Consider the following 8,384-nt stretch of genomic DNA (forward strand, 5'->3'; position numbering starts at 1 on the left):
CCCAGCCAAGCTGTTCACTCCAGGCACGTCTGGAGTCAGGTCAAATAAGCACGCACAGACTACCAGTCTTCTGGATAGCCACCGTCATCACGTTGCTTCTCAAAGCGACCCTCTACGTCAGAGAACAGCTCCCTGGGATTTCCTAGCCTGTCTATTATCACAGACATGAACGGCTTCTCCTCTTTCTCCTGAGGAGCAGCTGCTGGCTTTGAACAGCCAGCCATTCTGTGAACCCGGTGCTCAACCCACTACGCCACCAGGAATCCTCTAGAGAACCATAGCCCTACCCACCAGCGATCCCATAGGGCAGAGTAGAGCTGCCCTTGTAGGTTTCTATGGCTGCCAGTCTCTACAGGAGCAGACAGACTCATCTTTTCCCTCTGACCAGTTGAGATTCCGCCATCTTTTGTCTCCTGAGCTCTGGAAACACTGCTATGGTCCATCAAGCCCGTGTCTTATGGCTTCCATGGGCAGGAGGGACCTGGGGACATCCTTCTTCCACCATTGCCATCGATGTCTCTCCTCCAGCCGGCTTCTGAGCTCAATTTTCCTCTCTTTCTGAAGTGGCTGCTCCTTAAACCCACAGCTGCCCCATCTCTAGAGCCTGTGGGATCTACCCACTGCCGCCACCTCCTCCTCCTCCTGGAAGCCCCCACCCCCAGGTTCCTGAGCCCTCTCCAAATAAGGTAGCTCCTTCCCTCCCTCCCTCTCTGGGGCCTGACCCTGAGCTCTTGGTCAGCCTGGCTACCCCCCTTCCTTAGTTTGTGTGTGCCCTGAGGTGGGGAGGAGTGGCCTGCACGGGGTGTGGTAGCCTTCAAAGACCCTAAGGCAGGGCACTGGCCCAGGGAGCCTGGAATCTATCTCCACCACCCCCACCACTCCTGGGTCCTGCACCTATTGGGAGGGGAGAGGCAGGACAGCATAGATTCAGAGCCCTCCAGCCCTCCCCCTGAACCTATGGGGCTGGAGACTGTTCCCATGTCATGGGTCACCAAGTGGAGACCCACAGAAGGGTTGTCTGGAGGTTGGGCCTGGTTGCAATGCCCCGGGGTCATGAGACAAATAACCACAAAGCAGGTACCATGCATCATCAAATGCCCTGGGAGCATCCAGGGTCGGAGGGTTCAGTCCTGGGTTCAAGACAAGAGTGCCGGGGTCAGAAATAAGGTGGTCCAGTGTGAGTCCAAAGCCCTCTTGGGCTCCAGCTCAGCGCCTCCCCCCCCCATCCCCAGTACCAGGCTCTGTTGGAAGAGATCAAGACAGGAACCTACCTAGTCTCTGCCTTCCGGGCTGGGGGTGGGGGCAGCCGGGATACTGGTGACCCACAGGAGCTCTGGTTCATGGGCATCACAGCACGACAAAGCCCAGGCTCATGATTAGGGGTGAATCTGAGCACAGCAAACTCAGCTGGCAGAGCCTGGATTCCACAGATGACTTCTCTTGGGCCTCTGCTCCGGCCCTAAGCTCATGGCCACGGGGCCCTGCCTCTGAAGGCCTCCGGGTGGGGAGCCTCAGCACACATCCCACTTCTGAAATCCATGACCCACTTCTCCAGCAGGCCTGACAGACGGGTCTCAGAGGGTGAGACTAGGGACGTGTGTGCGCAGGCCCTGCAGGCCTCAAGGAGAGAGTGGGGCCGGCCGAGGGAGAAAGGGAGAAAGGGAGAGAGGAGGTGGCGTCTTCTCTCAGCCCAAGGTCAGCAGCCATGGCTAATGGCATAATTGACTGCAGATGTGATGGGACTCTGGCTAGCACAGAGAGCCCAGCACCCAAGGACAGGAAACGGGAATCTTGACACAAAGCGTCCTTCCTTCAATTGACTCTGGGTGTGGAAAACCCCCAGGGAAGCACAAAGAATGACCTTGGAGAAGAAGGGGCAGTGACGGAATCCCCTGATGAACCTTGGGTGGGGCAGTGGTTACGAGTTGAGCTGCGCACCAGAAGGTCGGCAGTTCAAAACCACCTGCTGTACTGTGGGAGAAAAACGAGGCTCTGTACTTCCGTCCAGAGTTACCGTCTCAGAAACACTCTGGGGCAGTTCTGCCCCATCCTGGGGGGTTGCTATAAGAGCAGTCTGTTTGGTTTGGCACCAAAACACCTCCTCTGGGAACTTCAAACATCCAGAAGCAAAGCCAAACCCACTGCCGCCAAGTGGATGCCGGCTCACAGTGACCCATCAGGACAGGGTGTACCTGCGCCCTCAGGCCCCTTAGCTGCCCCCTTCATGGAAGTGGGTGACCAGGTCATTCTCCATGGGGCCGCAGGTGGGTTAGAACCACAGACCTTTCCCTTAGCATCTAACAGCTTTAACCACTGTGCCACCAGGGTGCCGCAGGACAGGAACCAGCACAAACAAAAGGCTTCTAGGCAGCCAATCAAGCGTAAGCATCCAGGTACAAACCACAGGTGGCAGTTCCTAATGTAACTAGCCAATCAGTCTCATCAGAGCTGTCAAGGCCACGACACCCAGGTGCTAAGGGGCAACGGTGGCAGGTTAGCAGCGCCTGAGGAGATACAGTTGTGAGCAGTGGGGATCCCCTCCCCATCCATCGACCCTATCTCAGGTCTCCCATTCTGCTACAGCAGAAGTTCTTCAAAGGGGTGACGGGTCTCCATTTTGGAAGGTGGGAGTGCCAATCCAGGCGCCAACAGCAGGGGGAAGCTCTCTCGGGGGAGAAGGGCCTGCTCTCAGCGCACTATCAGTGGGTCCAGCAGGCATGGCACATCTCCGTGATCTTCCCTGAGGTCTAGAGGTTCTCGGCTCAGGGACTCTGGGTCCAAAAGATGCGTCTGCAACCAGAGTTTCTTTCTTACTGATCACCAGGTGCCCCTCCTCTGCTCACTTCTGGCTCCTTTCAGCTTTTGGACAAGTTTTAGCTTTTAGATGAAAGGTGATAGAGGCCACATGCCAGGGAAGCACCCCGTCCATGGGATCAGGCTGTGACCTGAGTTCGGGTGTCACAGTGCACCCCTGTCCCCTTACAAGTGATTGGCTGATGACATCAGAGCATGTCCCGGCAGATGAGGCCATGAGTTAGTTTATCGTGCCAACCTGGCTGATAAACACATGCGGGGTTAATTGAAGGGTGGAGGGATAAATGGCTCGGTGAGCCTCACCTTTGGAGTTCTCCAGTCTCTTGTTTTCTGATGGTCGGACCAGAGTGCAGCTGCTTTAGCAGTTCCCTGCTTCACCTGGCAAGGCTGACTTCCTGCAAGACATCCCTGAGAAGAAGTCACATGGACCTACCCCAGTGCAGCCCTGGGTGCTGGAGCAGCTGTGTGGAGACCCCTGCTGGCACTGAGATGCTTACATGTTCACTGACTCAGCTTTCCTCCTGCAGTCGGCATCACTGCGTGTGTTTTGTGAGATGGAGGAGGACTTTGTGGATTGGTGTCAGACATTGGGGTTAATGTTGGACTTGTGGGCTCGGGTAGCACTGGGTTGGGATGTTTTCTTGATGCACACTTAACCTTTATATAAAACTCTCTCTCTTATACGAGTTTCTGTGGATTTGTTTTTCTAGAGTACCCAGACTAACACAGGCCATCGCTGTGTTAACTGCCAAATCACAGAATTCCATAACTGCCAAATGATTGGGAATCCTGGCCCCAACAAGGTGGCGCTTAGTTCTGAGGGTACAGTGAAGTCGAGAACAGATCCTAGTACAGAAAAACAGGGCCCTAAGGGGAAGAAAAACAAAACCCAGTGAGACCCCTAAGGTCTGCCCCTTGGGTGATAACACAGTTGTCGCTGCTTTTGTTGTTTGTCTCGGAATCAGCTCCTGGTGTGCTGTGCGCCCCTGCACCGCCCTCCTGGGCAGCTGAGGCCACACTGTGGCCGCTCTGTGTCACTCCGTCTCATTGGGGGTCTCCTCGTGTTTGTTGACCCTTTACCAATCAGCATGTCCTTTTCTAGTGGTGGATCTGTTCTTTAACTCCAAAAAATGTTTGCGTTTCATTGATGACCTAGAATTCACATATCACACAATTCAGTGGCTTAAACACAGTGAAACAAGTTGTGGGACAGGTTCTTCTGTCTTGTCTTCATTCTTGTTAGCGCCTTATTTCCTCCTAACCTCCACTGCCGTAACCCCTAAGAAACTATCGATCCAATCGCCATCTCCATAGATTTGCCTACCCTGGATTTCATCCAAAAACAAGAAACAAAATTAAGGGAAGGCCTCAATCAAAAAGAAAGCTGAAAATAATAAAAACTGGGGTTGGGGTGGGATTAATGAGTCAAAAGGGAGAACAATGATAAGGGATGAAATTTTAACTTAATGACATCTGCATCAGTCCGTTTCCCAATGCTCTGTGTCTGAGAACAAGGCGATACAAATCCCTGGTCGATGAGCAGAGGAATTCATCGGAGGCTAATCCACGTGGGGACTCTACAAATGGATTTTGAGCATCCACTGTCATCCATAGCCTTCTGCAAACCAGGTGCTTAGAGCTGAAGCTCCAATACCGTTCCCTCCTCTGATCATCTTTTGAGTTTTATTAATTATAGTCCGTGAGAGCTGAAGCTCCAATACTGTTCCCTCCTCTGATCTTTTGAGTTTTATTAATTACAGTCCGTGGATCACACCGGCGCGTGTGCTCCTTCTGTCTTCTGAACATAGCTGACACCTCTGATGGGCCTCTTCTAAAGACACGTGCAAAGGAAGCAAGCCCAAGTCTCACCGGCCTCGCTCGTCCGGGACTTCAAAGCAGGCGTGTTCATTCTTTGGGCAGGCCACGGGGTCTTTGGTATTCTTTGCCATCGCCATTGTTCAAAGGCATCAGTTCGGCTGTCTGTCGTCGATGATATCATACCAATGTCCACGTCCCAGGGTAGACCGCTGCACGAGTCTGTGGGCGGTTAGCATTAGAGAGAGCTGAAGAAAGGATAGGGAGGAACTCTCTCTTCTACTTTAGCACCTTTTCTGTAAGCCTAAACCTATCTTTAAAGGAATGTGTGTATGTGTGTATATATGTACATATGTGTGTGTATGTATTGTATATATATGTGTGTATGTGTGTGTATATGTGTGTATATATGTGTATATGTGTGTGTATATTTTTTATATATATATATATATATATATATATATATAGAGAGAGAGAGAGAGAGAGAGAGAGAGAGAGAGAGAGAGAGAGAGAGAGAGAAAGCTGCTTGGCTTTGTTTTTTCTTTCTTCTTTTGTTTGTTTGTTTTATCTCTCAAATGGCTTCAACACGGCCAGCAAGTCCTGAATAACGAAGTCATTCTCACCCAACCTGCTTTGGCTCTGCTGTTGAAAATATAGCCTCTTTGTTTTGCAATCACGAATATTGTTCTCCCCAGAAAGCTTTGTTTCCCTGACGCTTTGGAGAATCAAATGGAAGGAGACAGCGAGCCAGGAGGGGCACAGGGGAGTGGCTGAGGGAGAGAACGCGCGGTTACTTTGCAGTTTGGGGCCAGGGATGCCAGGGCAGTCAGCCTGGACACTGGACGCCCGGCAGAGGCAGCCCTGTCCTGGCTGTGCTTAAGTTCCATCTTCACTAGGGCAGCTAGGGTTTGTGAAGCCCAGGGCCAGCCCCAGTGCTGGGGACACAGCAAGGAGCAAGACGCTACCCCTACCTTCCAGAGACTGGCAAGAGAAGGCAGGTACACACACACACACACACACACACACAGAGGAAAGCTTCCAACACTCCTATCATTTGGGAACCTGAAGTGTGTTGGAGGACCGTAGATGTGGGGTGCAATCAATTCAATGTGGAAAGGGGTGGTAGAAGAATGGCCAGGTTGCAGTCAGAGCAGAAGTAAGTGCCCAGGGTCACAGCTGGAGAAGAGGTAAAGTGGGTGGCCTAGATTAGGGGGTGCAGGTGCAGAGTGGATGGAGGAGAGCATGGATGGAGGTTGCTGGACCCAGACCAGGTCACAAACGACCTGGATGTCCGTGCCACCTCCTAGACTTGATCTATAGCCCTGGGGAGCTACTGAAGGCTTTAAGCAGGAGTGGGGCTTGATTTAAGAAAGGTGCCCTGGCAATGCTGTCTGTTAAATGTTAGGATAGCCAGCCATAAGGTCGATGGTTCAAATCCACCAACCGCTACGCAGCAGAAAGTTGAGGCTGACCGGGAGTGTGCAGATTCACAGAGCCTGGGAAACCCTATGCCAGGTTACAATGTGTCAGAATCGACTGGCTGGCAAAGGGTGGGGACTCCAAGCTGCAGAGTCTCTGGTGGTGGTTGTAGTTATTGTTGGCGGCCATCAAGTTGACTCCAACTCACGGCCACTCTGCGCACAACAGAAGGAGACACTGCCCAGCCCGGCGTCCTCCTCACAATTGTTCTCATGTCTGAGTCCACTGTTGTAGCCCCTGTGTCCATCCAACTCGTCAGGGGTCTTCCTCTTTTTCACTGCCCCCCAGCCTTACTGAGCATGATGGACTTCTCCAGGGTCTGGATCTCCTAATCACATGTCCAACATCATAAGAAGAACATGAGACGAAGTCTCGCCATCCTGGGACGGGGCAGCCCATTAGTGCGTAGTTAACACCCGGATCTGCTCCGCCTGCTTTGTAAATTCAAATAAAGGGCATCACATGGTCTCTGGCTTCCTTTGCACAAACTGTTTGTTTGTGAGGACCAACCATGCTGCGGGGACGGCTGTCCTGCGAGCATTCTGCCTCTGCCGTGGGATGCGAGTACCTTTGATCCTGGAGGTCCGTTGGTTGTTGGGCAAGAAAACAAGAAGCCTCGTGGGAGGCACACAGCACTTGCCGCACTGGCTCTGTGGGTTCGCTGTGGCCAAAGGGCCTGGGCTTGAAGATGCCAAGGTGACTTTCCTAGGCGTTCCTATCAGACTTAAAGGCAGCCTCTGGAAACGGTCAGTCTGGCAGCTGACATTACTTGGATGGTGACAGTCCATTTTTGGAACCCAAGACACCTCTGTCCTAAGGCCAAAGGAACAGGAAATGACTCCTGTGCAAAGAGACATTTTCTCTCTCTCTCTCTCTCTCTCTCTCTTTTCCCACCCCCTACCCCCATCGCATACATATGGACTCCTAACAACCCTCTAGGGCAGGGGAGAGCCGTCCCTGTGGGTTTCAGAGACTGTCACTCTTTTATAGGAGTGGAAAGCCTCATCTTTTCCCCATGGAGCCACTGGTGGTTTAGAACTGCTCACCCTGTGTTGAGACTCTATGGTGTGTATGTATCCGTTCCTCTAATCCTGACAGCAGGCTGTAAAATAGTGGCCCTGTCATCGCCCTCATTGTCCAAGCTCTGTCACCGTGCCCAGTCCTCCATCCTCAGCACTCAGTGGGGTGTCTAACAACAAACAACAGCCAGGCACTCCGCAACGGATAACAGCTGTTCCCATTCACATGGGGTCGGCATCGAATCTGCAGCAGTGAGTTCTGGGGGTGTCCATCTACTGAGTTAGTGCTATTGCGTAAACATTGGTTCAACACTTCCCCCTCCCCCCAGGCCTCGGAAAGCCCCGATTAGGGTTCAGTCAATCCTCCTCCATCACTCCCAGTGGTTCCAGTTGTTTTCCATATGCTGCCATTTCACGGGCTCGGCTGAGACCAGTAGCTCTGTCTGTCCACACAGCACAGACAGAGACACCGGAGCTCGGAGGAGAATTGCTGCCCACGGTTGCCCACACTGGGAGTGGTGCCATCGTAAGCCAGGCCCACCCTGTTCCACAGCCTGGGCTGTGTCTGAGCACCTGCCTTCTGGTGCTCCTTGGCCCAGATCTGTGAGCTGCTCCGGGGTTGGGCCAGCTCTGCCTCGCTGTCACAGCTCCCCCGAAATCCTGTCAGGTGTCACTCTGTAGCTCCCAGGATAGAGATTTCACGGGGCCAGAGGAGACATCCAGGCGTGACTGATGGGGACTTAATGGGTTTTGTGGATGCAAATTGTGGAGGCAGAAAAGTGGGCCAAGGCTCAGAAACACTCCCTGGTGACCTTGAAAACACTTGGCACCCTCGGCAATTGAGGCATACAGGAGTTCTGGAAGGAGCCACCCCAGGGGCCACAGGTCCCCCTCCTGATGCCGCCACCACCACCACCACCACCACACACATGCCCCAACATAAAGAGCAAAGCCTCCCTCAGGAGAACCTTTGGCCAAGTCAGGGGGAAAGAGGAGAAATAAATCTTCTTTTGCAAACGAAACATGGGCTAGATTTGCTTAGCTAGGCGGGCTAGGTCTCCTGCCCACCGCTTCCTCCTTCTCTAGAAACAGGTGTGTTCTCCACCTCCCGGACTAAGGCAAGCCAGGAGCCTGAGCCTTAGTGATAGATCTCAAGGCCGGGAAGATGCCAGACACAATGTCGACCCAGGTCCACACAAGGGATACACAGAGCAAGAAGGTTGCCTTCTCAAAAGGTCTACTGGATTTTTAGACAGA

The sequence above is a fragment of the Tenrec ecaudatus genome, chromosome 18, assembly GCF_050624435.1.
Source record: "Tenrec ecaudatus isolate mTenEca1 chromosome 18, mTenEca1.hap1, whole genome shotgun sequence".
Lineage (NCBI taxonomy): Eukaryota > Metazoa > Chordata > Mammalia > Afrosoricida > Tenrecidae > Tenrec > Tenrec ecaudatus.